This window comes from Lonchura striata, chromosome 4, assembly GCF_050655825.1.
Source record: "Lonchura striata isolate lonStrDom1 chromosome 4, ASM5065582v1, whole genome shotgun sequence".
NCBI lineage: Eukaryota > Metazoa > Chordata > Aves > Passeriformes > Estrildidae > Lonchura > Lonchura striata.
The window spans coordinates 37058884-37078392 of NC_140706.1; the positions used below are offsets into that span (position 1 = coordinate 37058884).

Consider the following 19509-nt stretch of genomic DNA (forward strand, 5'->3'; position numbering starts at 1 on the left):
CTCTAATGGAGAGGTGATCCTGTGAGAGGTTCAACAGCTTTTCAGGAAAATCTTCAAAATGCTTTCACCAGAATTTGCTTCTAATTGTACTGATATGATCCTTTCCTTCAAGGGACCTTTGAACCAGTTACCTCTGGCATGTACAACCACTATGTACTCCTAGGAGATTTTAGGCCATGAGATGTTAAATAGTGTAGAATAGATATAAGTGTTTTAGTCACCATGACTAATGGAGTTTTAAGCAACATGGGCCCAATTTTGACAGTTGTTATGTTAAGCTGAGATAACAAGAATAACTTATTCTATAAAAAGCACTGAAGATTAAAAAATATATCAGAGCCTTACATGAGCCATAATTATTTAATAACAGTATTAGAAAAACTAGCTTTACTGAAGGTAGGTGTTTCTGTTCATTACACAAAGCTGTTAAAGTAGGTGAAAAAAATTATAAAACTGGGCACAGAAATTCAAACCATGACAGTGTTTCTCCTGTACTGTACAAATGTTCACAAAGAAGTACCTGTTTGTAGATACATCCCTAAAATGTAGGTGGTTGAGAAATTTTTTTTTTTCCCAAAGATGAGTCAGTTGTCAAGGCTTTGTGATGCATTTTTCTAAATGCAGAAATGGAGCCTTATAAAATCCCAGTCAGCTCCAAACAAAGTATCAACCTACTAGCTAAGGAAGTGACTTTCTGAAGCTTCCACTATAAATGAGGAGCTTTGCTTGGTTAGTTTTTCTAAGATTTAAATGTGTTAATGTTAAACAGCACATAAACATTACAAGGACACCATTTAACACAATGGGCAGCTTTGCTCTTTATAGCATGGGTGCTGTCTCCATGACTGTCGAGCATTTCTTTTGAAGATTTGATTCACTTAAAAGCTAGTACCACTGCTATCAGGTTTATCAGGTTTCTCTTGAAATGTGAGAGATCAGAAGTGAAAATGTGACTAGATCTTAACCTCTTAAAAAAAAATGCATCCTGAGGCAATCAAAAACTGGAGTTTCAGAAAACCTCACATGATTTTTCTTATGAGTGAGGAGTGCATGCCTGAAAGGTGCATGGCACATACTTTGTATTTACAGGCTCTCTTCAGTCTGGGCTACAGAGGAGGTAATTAGCAATTCTGGACTAAATCTTTAGAGATTTTAAGCATCTGCTAATTAACCCAAGAGCTATGAACAGCAGGAGACACTATAAAGTGTCAGTACATCCATAAAACACTGAATGAAAAGCCAGCGTTGCAGTTCATCATTTTATTGTATCATGTCATTTTGTAGTTTAGTATTTTCTTGCTTATTGTTGTACTTTTTCTGATTGTTTTATGTACTATTTTGTTTTTAACTCAAACCAAATATCCCATCATTTCAAAAAACTCACATCCATAGAAAAAGAGGGGGGAATTAATAATATGACACAATCAGGATGCTGACATCATCAACTCTACCATATTTGTCTATATACAAGTTCTTAGCTACTTCATTACTAGAAGCTACTTTGAGTAATTTTTCTAATATAGATAACACTTGAGGAGAACATTCCAAAAATAAAGTACCTAAGCACATAAACAAGGAACATCTTAGTCACCCGCCACATCTCAGCCCACATATTTAAATGAATTACTCATACGGTCATCTGATAACTTTTGCAAAACCCTTTTTTATACCTAAACTTATGATCCTCTTGTAAGAAACATATTGATTACTGTTTATGCAATTTTGCCTAATTTTATTTGCATTCCCCTAATATATCTACTTGTTTGTTTTATTGATTAAGCTTTAAACAGGAAGTACCTTCAAACATTTGATAAAATTCTATTCACATAGTAATTTTGCAGAAAATGTCATACAATAAGACTCGTCCATTTTTAAAAGTCTAATTAAAGACATCAGAAAGAAATTACCTGAGGGTAGGAAGAGCAATTAATGGATGTTTCTTGTCGGAAGTTGTGTTTTCCAAAGGGATTAAACATAGCCATTGAATTCATCATGTCATACAAACATCCATTATTTGCCAGTTCAGTCTGTGAGAAGGAGGAATACTTCCCCACATTCTCTAGTTATGAAGCTGCTACTCCTATGATGACATGATATGTCATTATCTATTTGAGAAAGAAGCCCCTCTAAATTAAGAGAGCCCAGTTTTATGTTTTCCTTAAAGTCCATAAGTTAACCTCCTCTTTTCTCAACTCTAGCCTTTCCAGGAAATCTCTCTCACAGGTTTCCTTGTCACCCCAGCAATAAAAACATGATGGCAAGATACTGCATTGACCTGCTGTATGTGACTAGCATGCTATGCCACAAACCTGGAAGATAACTAAGTCTTCTGAACAAGGAAGGCACTAACCCACTTGTTATTTATGACCTACTACAATGGTTTCAAGCAAAAGCCAGCATTTAAAAACGCGGGCTTATGAATATATTTTGAAAGAAAATAATTACTCAAGGTTTGTTTTCAAAAAATATTTCTGGTCTATAGATGCTAAACACAAATCCTCACTCAAAGTTATGAGTCGCTTGTTTATTCTCAAAGTTTTGGGTAAGATATAAGTAATTGAATTGTCATACTGGCTGTTTCTCTTCATGTCTCCGGAGTTCAAGTTCATCATGAGTTGCTTTCCACCATGAGACACTCAACTGGTTTCTGCACTGACCTCTTGAAGACAGAGCCCTGAGTGCTCTTAGGGGAACTTCCCTGTTCAACCATCCAGGAGACACCCTGGCAGCCACACTCATGCACCTGACACACAGTCAGACCAGGTTTCCTTGCTAGCTCAATCCTATATTTTCCATAGCAGAGTCTCAAATGTCTTTATCCTTTAATCTCAGTGCAATAATTGAGCAACAGCTTGAGTTGGTGCCTCTGAGGCAGGAACACAAGAAAAACCTGTGATTTTATAACTTCATTCAAAGGGGGCAAAAGTCTGGCTCCTTTGCTCCTGCTGTATCCCTGAGTCCGGTCACCTGGCTGGGCCCTGCAAAGTGTCAGCGCCTCAGCTGCCACCATCCCGAGCTGAACCTGCAGCTCCCACTGCAGCTGCCACCCTGAATGTGTCCCAACAGCGTTTCCCATCACAGCGCTGTCACTCTCGGCTCCAGCTGGCTCACATGACTCCAGCAGCACTTAGTGGTTGCTTGTCACAACAGGAATGCTCTCAGCAGCAGTGGCACTCTGAACCCCTCAGGAAAGAGCTGGGTGGAATGAGGCAGACAGATCCATATGGGACCTCATCAGGTTCCTGGGTTCACCTGGTGAGAGAAGCAAGGTATGAGAATGCTGCAGGCCGAGCTCATCACAAAGCACCACTGAGCACTGCGTGTTTCATGGCTCTTGAGGCTGTCAAGACAATTCTGCACAAATGGGATTTCATTTAAAACTAAAGCAAAAATGGAAATTCTCCAGAATAGGAACAGTGATAATTATTCAAGTATTTAAATTACAATCCAAATCTCATGAGGAAACTTCATGCTTAATTTTATGTATCATGTGGAGACTGGGTTTATTACTGGGTACCAATTAATCTTTCTGCAAGATTTGTTAATTTTTTGCAATGCCCACTGGACAATGCTAAATCATTGCAATTAAGATTTAACGAAATTATTCTTGTGGCTTCATTTTATGTCTGTTCTATCTCACATGGTTTTGATGATCAACTTTTAAATTTGGGGTGATGGCAGCAAATAGGCAATGTCACAGCACGGCTAAAAATCTTGTGTAATTACATGTTTCTTTTAATGTAATTTGCAATGTGTGAATTCACTATGTTTGATTTCTTTTGCCTGATGATTCATCCCAAAAGCTACTTTTAAGCATACCAGAGACTTCTGAAACTTCATGATACTGATTTACAACTGATCTCTAGGAATCACTGACATCCAAGTAGTTCTAGCCATTAATTCAGGGGGAGATAATCATACTGGTCATGGTACTGCTTCTGAGTATGCTTCTAGTCTCTTCCAGGGTCTCCATTCATGGAGTTATGTCTCTTCCTTTGGTAATATTAGTCTGCAGCTTATTAAATGCTATAATGGCAGAGTTACCAGCCTAAAGACCTGGACACAAATCTTTTAATGCGCACCTTGTACACAGAATTGTGCATTTTTCTTACAGGTTTTTGACTCTGCTGGATCTTTTCTCCAGTATGTGCATACATAATCTATGCATCCATATTCAAAGGTGTCACTGACACTTAAGAAGCTGTCCCAGAATTTCCTGAAAGCCTTCTTATCTCTTTACATTTTGATTATTTTTATGGACTACAAAAAGCCATTAATATCTTATCAGTCATGATCTATTTGTTTACCATCTCCTACTAATAATTTGACAAATACAAAAACTAAGAAATGTTTTTTTCAAGCCTGAAAAAGACAATTTTTTACCTTATATCTTTTTTAGTAAAAAACCCTTTTTGAAAATTTTTTTACCATTTTTAGTTTAAAAAAAATCCCCTTTATAGTAAAAATCCCTGCTCTTTTTTGTTTATTTGTAGGCTATTGAAAAAAAATAAAACTACAAAGAAGGCAAGCCTATTTTTTTTTTGTATATTTTTCTGATATATATGCAAAAACTCCCCAGGTTTACAAAAGCTGGTATTGGCACATCTTGTCCTGATAAAGTTCCCAAGACAACTTGCTTCATCCTAGAATAACAATCAAAAAACTTTCCATTCTGCCCATTCTGATTTTACATATCTTTTCCCCCATTCATTTAGTCTTGTACTGCATCTGCTTAATAATTCCAAGCAGTAGATACATATCAGTAAAGCATTTAGATCATCAGAATTTACAAAGAAATATTCCAAAACAGTTCAAAAATAGTCCAAGAATAATGCATTATATATCTGAAACACATCATCTGTCATCCATTTTATTAGCAATGTACTATGTTATACATGCTATGTATATCATACTATGTTATACATCCACTTTATTAGCAATGAACTAGTTCTTGTATAAAAACACCTTCTGGTCAATATGTAACACTCTCAGGCTTGAAACAACTTTAATCCAAATTTTATTAAACTGAAAATTAATAGAAAAAGAAACCTTAAGCAAATCAGTTTTGCATAAGGTCCATTGTTACAAATCCTTTCTGCCTTGATGGTCAGAAAAAAACACTTACTCCAAATCTCCCCTCAGTTAGTGCCTTAGTAATCAATACACAGAGTCAAAATTTTGCATGCCTATTGCTGATGTTCTTATGTGGATGTCACACATCTACAGAGCAACAAGACCAATAAATGAGTTTTAGTAGGGGCTGACAACATAATCCCTGAAAAAGCAAGTGTGGGTATAAAATGACCAAAAACACCAGAAAAAAAAACAAACAAAAAACCACAAAAACAAACAAACAAATAAACAAAAGAGTGGTTTCAGATTCTGAAGTATTTCAGAATTTTTCAGTAGGTTGGCCATGAGCAAGGGTGTGTGACTAAACACACACAAAATCAAAGTCCAGTATGCCAATTAGTATCAGCAGATATCCCAGAGCCAAGTGGTGTGAATGGACAAAGGGGATGAGCAGTTGTACACCTTGTAACTTTTGAAGACAGAATATGATAAGTGAACAATAAAATGCTAAATAATACACAGACCAGCATATGGCTTAGTGATTTTGTAGCTTCTGGTGTATATATGTTTATGCATTTGTATACATAAACATATCTGTTGCTATTTTAGTTACGCTCATATAGGCAATAGCATCTTGACAGCTTATTAGTAGCAGGTTATGTGTTTTTGCCTTCCTAAATGTCACCATTTGGTATTTAATAAATATCAAGAAATCTCACCAGGTGTCAAGTGTGCTGAGGGGTAACTTTGCACTGGCTCTTTATCACATAACCCCTACTCTTTTTAGTCTACTCTAGTCTAGACAACACATTGTCTATTTTTGACAATCATTCTCCTAATTTATCAAACTTCAGAAAGGAATTACATGTCTAGACCACTCTGGTACTAAGCAATGGATTATATCCTTACTGAAAAATGGTCTACTGACTGACAAAGCCTGATTTCTTAACCAACTCAGCCATCTGCTTAAAGAAACTATCCTAAAATGGAGTTCTCACAAAATTTTAGAGCTAGCTTCTCAATAAATTGTGATTTGAATCTAAATCAAATTTACACACAAAACATTGATCATGTTGAAGTATAGAACCTAAAAAATTAAATTTTTTGAATTAATAATCTTATTCTTTGAACAAAAATGCAGCAGGAGGTCCCAGAAAAACTGAGTGCCAGTATGAGCAATTCTATGGGAGTATCCAATTTAAATGAGTAGAATTTTATTTTAACTGCATTTCATTTTCTTTAACTGGACATGCCGGTCTTGTCTAGATCAACAGAACACTAAAGTATCAGAGACTGGACAGATTACTCATGCAAAGGTTATTAGAATTCACAATTTCAAAGAATGTCTTTCCGATGCTCTAGGCTAGTGGATTACAAAGCAAAAGCCTGCAAAATGGGTAATTTGGTTTGCAGCTCTCTGCGCAACAAAAAAAAATATTGAGTTCATAGATGTGATTATATCATACAGTTAGAAGCATTTTGAAGAGTTGAGTTCCATTTTTCAAAATCAGGAAAAAGGCATATAATTGTTTTTTCTTAGATTATTGCTTCTCCAAACAATAGCAAAAAGAAAAATCTACTAAATATTAGACAATATTTCAGTATACTGTAGGCTTTGATTCTGTATATTCTGCTAGAAATGTAAAAAAACCCCAAAAAACCAAAGAAATAACAGATTGATTAATTAATCTGTTTATTATTGAGCAAGAGGCCATTTTCATTTACATTTTAGTTAGAAGAAGGAATGTGTCTCCTTAGAGTACTCTGAGGAAGTCCCAACCTATTCATGGCAATTGAATTCATATTTGTTTAATTTATGTGAGCATTAAAAATGTTCCATTACTTGCCAGTTTTGTACAATAACATGCTACATGCTTCAGAATTTATTATTCTGTTTATTTAAAGGAAACAAGTATTTTATTTTTATGTATTTGCAAGAACACATAAGCACATTATGTGTATTCTGTGTTTCCTCATATATTTCTCAAGTTGCCTAGGTTACATCTGGCCTTCTAGGAGGACTTGTTTTTCCTCTTTTAATTGCTACTTTTGTTGCAGTAGGGAGAAGATCTCTGATAATCAGTCTTGGGCTGGAAGTTGAAAATTGTCAGGATTTTTTCTCTGAGGGTTTGTCTTCTCTGAGGGTTTTCTAAGTGAATGTGCTCTTGTATTGTAATTCATATTCAAAGTTGGGAACCAGTTTCTAGTTTTGACCATTCACGTGTGTCAGGTGCTAATGCTGGTCAAATATTGGAGATAAAATTGCTTGAAAGCAGATGAGAATTTCCTCATTTAGAATCTTTGCCAGCAATTGTTATCCATATTTTTTCTATCTAATATCATTAGGACAAGTTTTCCTTTCTTGGCTATTGTTCCTTACTTCAAGGGAAATTTATTAGCATACATTAATCTCTTACATCTCTTCTGCATAGTTTAGCTGTAGCTTTATCTCCTCATTTATATTTATTACCTGCTTTATTTATATAAGGTGCAGAATTGTGTTCATGATGTCACCTCTTATAATAATAATCACTTCCTATATTTTAGGCACTTATACATCTGATTATTTTACTTAAAATAGCTAAGAAAGGAGTTTTGTTGCTCCATCACTGACGGAAAGATGCTCTGTGTGGATGCTCTATGTTGAGATGAGGGAAAAGAGTAAGATCATTCAAATTTCAAGGTGACTCTTCCTTCCGTGGAGGCAGGAAACAAGCCAGAAGAGGAAAAGACCTGGAAAATATTTTCCTGGGATCTATGTACACCGATTAACCTAATGTCAGAAAGTAATAATTTATGATACTCTGGGTGCAAACAGAGGGTGATATATGATTTTCATGCCATTATCCTTATTATTCTGCATTATTGATGAGAATTGTTTCAACCTCTCCCATGAGCAGGGTTAAATCTTAACACCTGTACATCTATACCATTAGAAGTTGTAATAACTTTTTTCTCTTATTCCCACTCCAGATAAGCATTTCTCATTAAACTTGAAATTCTGTTTCATTCTACCAGTGAAATTGACATTTATATAACTGACCCTCACTTCTGATAGATTTCAAAACTCTATAGTCAATTAATAACAAATCTAGAAACCATATTTTGCGCCACTGTAAAATTTAACTAACCAAACGGAAGTCTGTTGCAAATGAGTGTTCCTTTCTTTACTGTGCTTAAAGAAACATTTCACTACTTTCCTTCCTTTCCACTCTCACTGATGAAAGTTAATTAAATTGTTAGTATATTCTCCAAGAGAGGCTATTGTAGATAGGACATCTTGTCCACTGACTAATTATTCCACATGGAAACTTTAACAGATTCCTATCACATAGAATAAAGAGCCCTTGATTAAGTTAATCTAGACTGGTTGCTTGCATAAAGCATACAAACAGAGTAGAATTCAAAAGAGAACCTTTTCTCAACTTTCCTAGGGAAATCTACCAGATTACCAGGAAACATAAACTTGATGCCAGCCTAATGATTTTGTAGTAATATCTGCTGATTAGTTCGGAGATTTTCATTGCATGAGTTAATAAAATTTGAATTTGTGGGTATAGTAGCAAAAGCTTCTTTGCAAAATGCATCTGCAACTCTTGCACATTGTCTCACAGGTTTTTCTTTTTTAATATCTCTACAAGCTCTTCCCATTGTTGGTAATAGTAAATTACTCAGCATTCCTACTGAGCAAATTTCAGCATTGCAGTCACCTTTTAATTAATAATCTCAGGTATTTCCACTCCACAGACTGTATCTGGTTCCATGATCTCCTGTATGAGAGGACTGATAAGAGGAATTCTCTCCCACAAGGAACAATTTGAACTACATGGAATAAGGAACATCTATGCAATTTTCCTTGCACCAGACCCTGTTGATGTTTTCCATGGAGAGGCTCTGTCTCCTTTTCACTCTTTCTTTAGATGATTATCTTTTCTCAAGATGTCAACTTTCCCGGGCAAGATTCCATTCTTCCTTTAGGAGAGGCATGGGCTGGAGTAGCTTTGTGGTTACTGGTGCTGCAATGGGAATGGACTCAGTGGTGATGGGGTGGATGCAGGACAGATGTGTCGAAAGGCAGCAGCTGCCCTGAGACAGCAGCCAGAGATGCCTTTCTTGGCATGTTGATGGTAGGCTGGCAATGAATGAATGATATGGACACAAGCTGTCAAGAGGGGTGCAAATAGACAGAGTATTGATTAAATAATGGTGATACTTACAGCATCCTGCAGTGAGTCATCATATAGATAAATAACCAGATATGGGGGTTGACAGATGGTGAATGACTCTTATATAATTGAAAAGCCTGCTGAGAATGTTCCAGCAGAAATTTTATTATTTCATTCAGTTTTGAGGAGCAATGAATGACTGGGAGTTTTCATAAATTTCACATTTGCTTGTACGCTTTTCACATGAATATTATAGATGTCACTGTGTATAATTCACAGTTACTTCTTCCTAAAATAATTTTCATATTCTCTAAAGGGAACTATTAAATCTATTTTTTTGAAATCTCATAATTATGTTTTGTGAGAGTATAAATCTTTGCAATGATCATAGTTCTAAATATAACATAAAAATAAATTTTTAAAAAATTAATGTTGCAGTTTTCAAAAGATACTTCAGTTTTCCCCAAACATTCTGCCAACCATTAAAAAAAAGATGGAAAAAACAGAGCATTTATTAATCATGAAGAGAAATTATACTATCCATTTTGTTTAGGGCAGTTAAACAAATCAATATCAGTTTATCAGGCTATTTGGATGTAACTGCCTTCTAGTTTAAATGTATTATAAATATTAAAATACCTGCTTAAATAAGCTCTGAAAATTATACGCTAGCTTTTTCCCTGAGAAATTATTTATGCAATTGCAGTATGTAAGTAAAAATATGTACTACAAAATCAGAGGGAATTTGATGTGAACAAAAGAACAGAAAGAGTTCATAATATTCAAGGCTGATGGAGGATTTTTTTTTTATAAACATCAATATTTTTCAATCTATGAGTAGAGAAAGAGAACCTAGCATTCACCTTGTAATGCAGGGCTTACACAAGGCTAATTAATGACCAGGGGCAGAACAGCTTACTAAGAACTGGTTTTACTTGGGTAGTTACCATTCTGTGATAATAAGCATGTTTTGTTTAGTCTTGGATCTTCAGTCTATGCAAACCTGATCTATCTGCCAAAAGTCTTTCTATTGCTTTACAGGAGTTTTGGAACTACTGTGCTTACACTGTTTCTCATTCAAGAGGAAAAAGTAACCCTGACATGGCTCAGAACAGCAGTCTTCCTCTCCCCCATTCATGCATTTACATTTACATTTAATTTAAGTTAGTTGTATTTCCCTTAATAGCTTCTCATGCACTAAATGTGTGAGCAGATTTTTTAAAACTGCTTTGGAGAACATTTTTAAGTATGTAAATAGATAAATTTCACACACTCTTTTTACTGTTTGGTGTATCTGTCCATATTTCTCTAATGAGAAATACATTTCTCTGTTTCCAGTTACTCTGCCTGTCTGCAAATTTCTAGATATTGCTGAATAAATCTTAGAGGCCAGCTTCACTAAGAATGTCCTAAATACAGAATGCAAAGGACCACTTTAAATTTTATGTTTTCTCAAAATGATAGAGTTGGGCATAAAGTCAACTAAGGTCCAGGTCCTGGCAACAGAAGTCAGGACCTTCCTCCTTGTGAGAAAAGGAGAAAGATTAAATGAATAAATCAACAAAAAAACCAACAGAGTTTAAAGAGTATAATACTGTAGGAAAGCCCATTTAAGATCATCAGTGTTTTGATCAGATTGAGTAGAATGTAGTGATAAACATGAAATAGAAACCCACACAAGTAGTGTTTTACATAGAGCAGATTGTGCTTCCAGCAGATATCTGAAGGGGGTATCTGATTTATAATCAGAGTTCCATACCTTGCCAAGTAGTAAAATATGATTCAACTGAATTATATAGTTTGAAACTAAATTTAAAAAAATAATGATAAAGTTATGCATTAGCAGGCAAGAAATCAATGTCCATTTGTGTAGTCATTCATAGAGTATTCACACATTTTTGCATCTGAGAAGCACAGTATATTCAGCTGTGCTAATGAAAGAAAACCATTCACCCTCAGATAAGCAAGTGCACTGAAGGTATGTGAAATAGGATTATTTATATTTGAGGTGTATGCTTACTTGCCTCAAAACATCATGCCAATTTCTTCTTTGCCGTGGGATGACAATCATTTTAGAAATTAAAAAAAATTAAAGAACAGTAAATATCAGAGAGGAAAATGTGAACAATGATTTATGGCTGATAATTCATGAATGTAGAGTAATTAATGAAGATTTGTGATTTACCAATACCTGTCCAAGTTGTTGTAGGCAACTGTATAAATTGTATGGAACCAACCTCTGTGTTTCTTTTCTTCAAATCAATTTGGTGAGTTTGGGATTAGTTCCTAATACTCTATCAGCTGTGCTTAGAAAGAACCACAAATGAAGAAAAGCAGTGCAATACATAATGATGTAAAAAATAAATGCACCTGGCTCATGGATGACAAATGCAGATGAATACAGACTAATGAGTTTGGATCGCAAAAAAAGTAAACGTGTAGAGATGCTAAATGGAAAATGAGCATCAGGGTATCAACCTAAATAGAGATTTGGGAACTATTACAGACAAATCCTTAAACGCTGTAGCCCATAAGTGGCTAAACCAAGAAATATAAATGTGACACTGAGATGCAGCTAAAAATGTTGAATATAAATCAAAGTCTAAACTTATTTTAGCTAATGAAGCAACAATTACAATGTTGTGGATACTAACAGACAAGATTTCATATCAATCCCCAAGCAGGAAAACTTTTAAAGATGGGGGAAATAATTAAGTACCTGGATTTAGGTCAATGGGTAAGAGACTTAAGATCCTGAGTGATGACCACTTAGCAGCACCCACTCAAGTAAGTACAGATGCCTAATCCCATGCCCTGTACAGACAATGCACACAAATAAATTACATTCTCCAGCAACTCCAGGTAGAGATCAAGGCTTCATGAAGTGAAGTAGTTGAAGTGCAGACTTGGAGTAATTAACAGGACTTTGCATGAAATCATAGCAGATTTCTTGAGGTGTCTGTGAACAAGGAAAGCTGCTCAGGTATTACTGTTGTGTGTTGTTGCTTTATGGTTGCTGTATATCACCTCAAAGTGGTCTTCAGCATAACTGCCCATTACATATTCTATGGCAGTTGTTGTAGATATCTATTTGTAGGCATGTATATACACAGAAGATGCTACACTATATAAAAATATATCTGTATACTTAATTCTATCAAGATTTCTGAGTTTGGAATAATGGTTTTGAGTTTTAGTTTTTACAATATATATATTCCCCAAATATTCTGAAAAAACTATTTTCATAAGAACATTAGTGAGCATAAACTAACTGCTTGAACTATGTAACTGGTCTTTGATATATTTTTACCCTAATTTTTTATTATCTTAACCATTATAAGTGAGGAAAATACCAGGATTTTGTTCTTAACTACTAAAATGTGAATGTTATTTCTTTCTCATTCCGTCAATAAGTATCTACATTACAAATGCCAGAACTGCCATGAATATTTGTAGCGAGAAAGAGAAATCAAAGAACTGTAGAGTGCCTTGCTCCTTAAGAACCTCACAAAACCAAACCTTTCTCTCTAGCCTGGAAGTCAGAGCACTTACAGGAAAGATAGTGAAGACTTTCAGACAGAAAATTGCTGAACCTTACCTAACAGTTAACAGTGAGTCTCACAAATACAACTTTACCCAAGACCAGTCTGAAGAGGAGAGGCTGAAGGAGAGCCACCAGGATGGCAAAGGGCCTTGAGGGGAAGCCATATGAGAAGCAGCTGAGGTCACTTGGTCTGTCCAGCCTGGAGAAAAGGAGGCTGAGAGACCTCATTGCAGTCTGCAGCTTCCTTGTGAGGGGAAGAGGAGGGGCAGGCACTGATCTCTCCTCTGTGGTGACCAGGGACAGGACCCGGGGAAAGAGCATAAAGCTGAGTTGGGTATCAGGAAAAGGTTTTTCACACAGAGGGGGGTTGAGCATTACAAAAGGCTCCCCAGGGAAGTGGTCACAGCACTAAGCCTGACAGAGTTCACCAATTGTTTGAACAATGCTCTCAGGCACATGGTGTGATTCCTGGGGTGTCCTGCACCAGGAGCTGGAACTCAACAATCCTGATGGATTCCTTCCAACTCAGCATATTCTGTGATTTTTATGATTTGTCCAACTGAACCAATCTCCGCTCCCAGAATATATTTTATCACAGAGCAACTCAGTCCTAAATTCGCAAGTCCAGCATGTATCTTACGTTCCCCTCTCCACAGGAATCTCTTGAAGGGCAGAGGGTTGCATTCAATGAGCTGCTTTTTATGTCTCAGTTTTGAAAATTGCATTTGACTTTTCTCAGTCACCTAACTTAACCATTTGGTTCTCTTATTTGAGAAGACATGGTTTTCAGTTAACCACCTTAATTTCTACTGTGATGCTGGGTATGTGATATGATCTGCTTGGAGATCTGCAGCTTTTGCAGCTTTCCAGGTAATACTTTTGATCACATTAAATTTCTGTGTTGCTAATATAATTGACCAAGATTTTGCTTAATCTTCCAAAATAATGTGTTTTCTTTAAGTAGCCAGGGTCCACATCTCTCATTTTCCATGGCTATGATAAAAATGTTAATTTCTTGTGACATGGGAAAAAATGCTTTCCTTCAAACTTGTAAATCCTCATTCATGGACTGTAGGCTTCCAGCAGCCTTCCATTTCAGTAGAATGTGGGATGTATATAAGTATAGATCGTATTCAGCAGGCTAGCAAGTGAAGGCAGGATAATGTCTAGAGGAAAATTACTATGTTTAAAAGCAAGACAGGTTTAAAAATATTCCTAATTATAATTAAATTTTGCCAAATTGATAGAACTCCATTTACATCTTCTAGAATTCCATTTACATCTGCATATGTAAAAGGTGCGTGTGCGTGTATATGGCGAGATAGATGCATATACTAAATTACCAGATAGTATCCTCCAACATAGAATCAGCTTCAATTCCCATCCATCTATAGATGTCACAGTATATTAATCACTGAGATTGAAAAGAGCTATCATATCTCTAATGGGACATCTGGCATAATAGACAGGCAGGCATATTTTCATTCAGCCACTGAGGCCTCAGCAAATCATCAAAGCTTTGGATTTTGAAAGTACTTTTGTTTAAATTGAGCCCATTTTGGTAATGATTATATGTTAAAGCATAATAAAGGAGTGTCTTTATAGTTCCAGTAGGGAAGCAAAGTACACTATATGGAAACATTAGAAGTATTCATGTCTAAATGTCACTCCGCTAAAAAGTTTGACAGTTGCACAGACTAGCTCAAATGGGAACTTGGGGAGCAATACAAAATCCTGATATTGGACAGATTTTGAAAGGCATGTGGGGACAACAAAACCACATTGTAATTACTGTCTGACCCTCATCACACAATAATTGTTGAGCTCTCTGGAACAGTAAAAGAAAGAAAATTAAAATACGATGCATTTGTTCAAATAAATATGAGTTCAGAAAAGCACAAATGGTAGGCTGCTTCTCCAAAATGTACATCTTTCCAAATCCACAGTCACATGGAGAAAAAGACAAAGCTTTTGAAGGACATTTGTATTAAATATTTGGGTAGCTACATATTTTGTATATTTCAACTGATGGAGCAAAAAATCTTTTACACATGCTTCGTTCACTTGAATGAGCCATCATTTGACTTCTACTGACTTTACTCATACAACTGAAGTTAAGAATACATAGATATGCTTTCTTGGATTCTTTATTCAAGTCTTGATCTTTATCATAGGCCTCTGTATGCAAACAGATTTTTTTTTCAATTGTATTTCAGCCAGGCAACTACTGTAGCAAAGCAACAGCCTCATCATTATAGCTGCCATTGTAATCCCCATTTTTCAGTTGTTTCTCCCATTTTTCATACAAATGTCTCTTATTGATGTTCAGTATCAATATTCCATGATCATGTATTATTGAGATTCAATGTGAGTTCTGCTATTGATTTCAGTAAGGGAAGACCCCTGGTGAGAAAGGGGGAAAAAAAAAAAAGAGTAGAGTGTTCTGTAGGTACCAGACCAAATTTCATGCTGAAATCAATAAGTTTATAGGTAGTGTAAAGCCAGTAGAGAATATAGACTGAATAATCTTGAGCAATTAGATGTACCCAGACTGCATGGATTCAGTCTTCTATTGATTTTGTCATTGCCTTACAACGTGTGTTTTAGTAGCAATTACACTTTCTGGCAAAATTATTTTTCTCTCTCAGCATCTAAATTGTTGCTTCTTGATTAATCAACAGGAAAAATCAGTGCTCTATCCATTGCAATTCCAAGCTTTAATTCAATTACCATCTGTGAACTAATCAAACATTGATCTTGCTATATCGATAGGCAGAAGGCAAATTTTTATACCACTATATTTCTTTATCACCAAAGGTTACATTTTAGCTCATTCATCACAAGTCTAAATATTTAGTGTAGTTCAAAACCAAAAATCTCCTCTCATCTTTAATGTCATTTAATTAAAAAAACATAAGACCTTTTATGTCCTATTGCCTATTTTCTGCTTTTTGTTCTATACTAGTGCAGGGTTATTTTGCAAACAAAAGTCCAAAATACTTTGCTCAGGGTGATTTTAATAGACTGAAACAAGAAAGAACAATTCTTTTTGTTTTTGTCAGAAATTACTGTCCATCATTTCAATTCTATTGCCACTGACTTCCTCCTCTCTTAACAGCTGTTCTGTGTATTCATTTAAGGTAAAAGGACTCTAGAGTTTTGGTTTTTTTTTAATGAGTAAATGAGTTAGGTAGTTTTTTTTTTTTTTCTTCTATGAGCTTCCCTGTCACTGCTTATATAATTTTGCTTATTATATGTCTCAAGATAAATGTCAAATAATTTTATCTGGAAAACAGCTAACAGCAGTTTTGAGAAAAGATGGGGTTAAGCTCTTATTTACTGTCTCTGTGGAAGCAATTACCAAATGATAACTCCACTATTTTTATTGCCCAGCCCTAGGGCTATCATGGTTGAAAGAAGTAAAGTAATCATAATGATCAACATTAGCCCTAGTAATATTACATTGAAAAGTGAAAATTTAAAACAAAATAGACAACAGAAAAGCAAAACAAAAACCCACAAAACAAACAAAAAAATTCCAGGGCCCTTTAATATCTTGGATTAAAAGACTTAAAAATCACAGAAATGTCTGCCCTAAGGGGAGAGGGATCTGACTGTCTTGCCTCCTATATAAACAATCACTACAAATAGCTAAAGCAAAAAGTAAATAGATAAACTTCCTTTATGTCACTTAGCTTTGCCTTAGGGAGACTGGATACCCTAAATATCTTTTAACAGGTCTAGAGGTTGTAGCCTAAAAAAAATTCAAAAAAACCCCAAAATAATAGTCAAGTAAATTACCTAGAAAAGGCACGTAAGGCACATAAGAAGTTAAGGCAAGTCTTTGAAGAGCAGGAGTCCTGAATTGTCCTGTCCCTTTCTTTCCACCAAATCTTAGCTTATGCCTCTGCTCTGAGCATACGAGATCTGTGAACAACTTTGTTTTCCACAGGAATTGCTTTCACTGCTATACTGCAACTTCAGTAAACCACATTAGCTTTACCTAAGTGTTTTAAAATTAGTCTTTAGGAGTGATTAAAACTTTTTTTCCCCCAAAGTTACAGATGACTTTTAAGTATTAGCTGTACTTTATTTCCTTTTACTAATTTAATATCCTGTTTAGGCTGTCTCAATTGGGTTTAACAAGGGCTTATTTTTATTTTATTTCAGAAAAAAACCCCAACTATTAGACTCTAATATAAAGCATCTCAAATTCTGAAATGGTATTAACATCCTCTAGAAAGAGTGCTCTGGCCTTGATGTGCTTGGAAGGAATTTGCTCAAGTGTTGCCAGGTAATTACTTTCTCCAGTTGGTATCAATATTCTTATATTAATAACTAGTTGTATTATCAAATGACCTCAATATATTTTTCATAAATCATGTAATTATTAATCTACAAGAGTATTAAGAAATTATTACATGAAGGTTATATAAAGATACAGAGCATTTACAACATGTCTTAAAAGGCACTTGTCATCTTAGCCATAAAGAAGAGCAAAAATTTATTATACTGAGAGGAATAATGAATCAAATAAAAGCTAACCAATGCTTTTACTATGTTCTTTTATTGAAAATACTTTTCTATGAATCATAGGTCTTCATTTGTGAAAGGAATAGAAGTTCATTTTGTAACAACGTTTACAGCTCTAATGAGAATTTCAATATCACTATGTTGATATGTTCCTTAGAAGAATACCATTACATTGTTCTACACAAAAGATATTTCAAAATCAATCTCAACCTAATTTTTCCAGCCAAAAATAATTCCAATATTCCAATTCAATTCTCCTAAATGGTCCAGTTTCTGAGAAAATGTTCTTTATTAAATTACTTTAGAGTTTTTGGGTATTTATGATTTGCAATTACAGAAAACTCACAATAATCAATATTTATTCTTCAATAGAACATAATATTAAGAATTAAGGGGACATGTAAATTGTGAAAATCTGCATTTTGAGCTCTTTATAAAGTATGGTGTTTTATGATCTTGAATTATACCTTCTAGACATTGCTTTAGCTATATACTGGGACACCAGAAACTTACTGCTGTGTTCTAAACCAGTAAAGTGATAACATGAACAGCTGAAACAAAAAACTACATTACTATACTGGACTTTAATTTCCAGATAGTGGGAATATCCAGATCTATCTCTCTTCAATATTAAAAAGACTTAGAGAATATTGCAATTACCTAATTTTACAATAAATACTGGTAATTATATTAAAAATCCAGTCTCATACTTCAAAATAGTTCTGTGCTGTGAAATTTTGAGTATCTTCAGAAAATATAAAGAAGGTACTGAAACTCCAGTACCTTTCTGTGTCCCTTTGTTCAGTACCTCACGAATCTCATAATGAAAAACATGTTTCATATGTAAAAGTAGAAATTTGTCATCTTGCTTCTGTGGTGACTGTGATTATTTATTTCACTGTACCTGTCTGGAAAGCCTGATCACAGCTCTTCCTTAGCTCCTAAGTACTGGAGGAAAATTAGCTGTTAGTACAAATATTTTTTCCAGGCTAAATCCCTGTCTAGAATCAAGTAGCCCAAAACTGAACAAGGTATACTCAGTGTAGCGTAAAGAAACCCAAGCAAAAGGGAAAAGAGGGAATATTCATGGCACTTAGCCTCTAGCTACTGAAGTTCTAATACAGCTCAATTGCTGTTAGGATTCCTCCACCCCAAAGGAGCATGGCTGGTTCATTTGTGAGATGCTATTCTACGTTTTACACCTTCAGCCAAAAAAAGTCCCAGCTGCAGCAGTCTGTGGGATAAAGGGAGCAGAAGAGAGTGCTTACACAGAAGCTCAAAGGTTAGTGCATGCTTCAAAGCCCCTTGGAAAGGGACTATATTTAAACATTGATGTATGTGTCTTCCTGAGCAGGCATCCCCAGGCGATAATATTTGAGGCAGGTTCAATTAAATATTAACATACCTGACCCTTCATTCAAAGGAATTGAGCATATTTCCACTTGTTACACTGGGAAAATATTATGGGAGCACTCTTCTATTCTCAAGTCTGAGTAACTATGGGACTGGAGCCAAGTGGCACTGCCACCAAATAAAGCTCTATCCTGTATTTGCTGCTCAATCCTGATGGTTTACCCAAATGCAACCCCATTAAAATCATTGTGCAGAAGGAAGCTCAGCATCATCATTTCCCTACATGACGCTTAATACATTTCAAAGCAATTCTTGCAGTATTTGCAGTCATAGGATACAATTTTCTCTTCTAGATTTTTCAGCTAGGTTGCAATCGAAATTTTAATTTCTTTTATAATTCTGTTGAATCAGCAAAAATTACTCAAATTGGCATTATGTTATTAATTTTATAACTTTTTCCAGAGCATACAATGTTCCAGTTTTCTTCTGTTTGTTGATCATTGGCTAATATGTTGTTAAGTCACAGGATAATGTTTGTTTTAGTTCTTGGGCCTTAAATTTTAAAATGCAATGCTGACCTTTTTGCTTAGTTGCTCTTTCTTAAGACACATTTTGTGGGAAAAATTTACAAACTTCCTTTCATAGCACCTAAAAATAATGAGATTTTTTCCTGTTATATTTTTTTTAATAGTGCAGCACACTCACCTCCTGCCAGGCAGCTTATACAAATTACTACAAACATAAAGGTAAATGTTATTTTAACACTTGTTTTGGACTCCAACATAGAAATATATTACATATTTTATTAGCTCATTTACCACCTACTAAGTTATATTATTA

General features: G+C 35.1%; 1 long non-coding RNA gene across 2 annotated transcripts in view; it reads right to left on the reverse strand.

The window, feature by feature from the left end:
- Window positions 1-1245: 1245 nt before the first annotated feature.
- LOC110467584 (uncharacterized) overlaps window positions 1246-19509 on the reverse strand; it is a 132526-nt gene continuing 114262 nt past the window's right edge. For both annotated transcript variants that reach the window (XR_014954782.1, XR_014954781.1), the window contains exon 3: window positions 1246-3252. This is a non-coding gene — a long non-coding RNA (uncharacterized LOC110467584). The remainder of the gene's footprint in view (window positions 3253-19509) is intronic.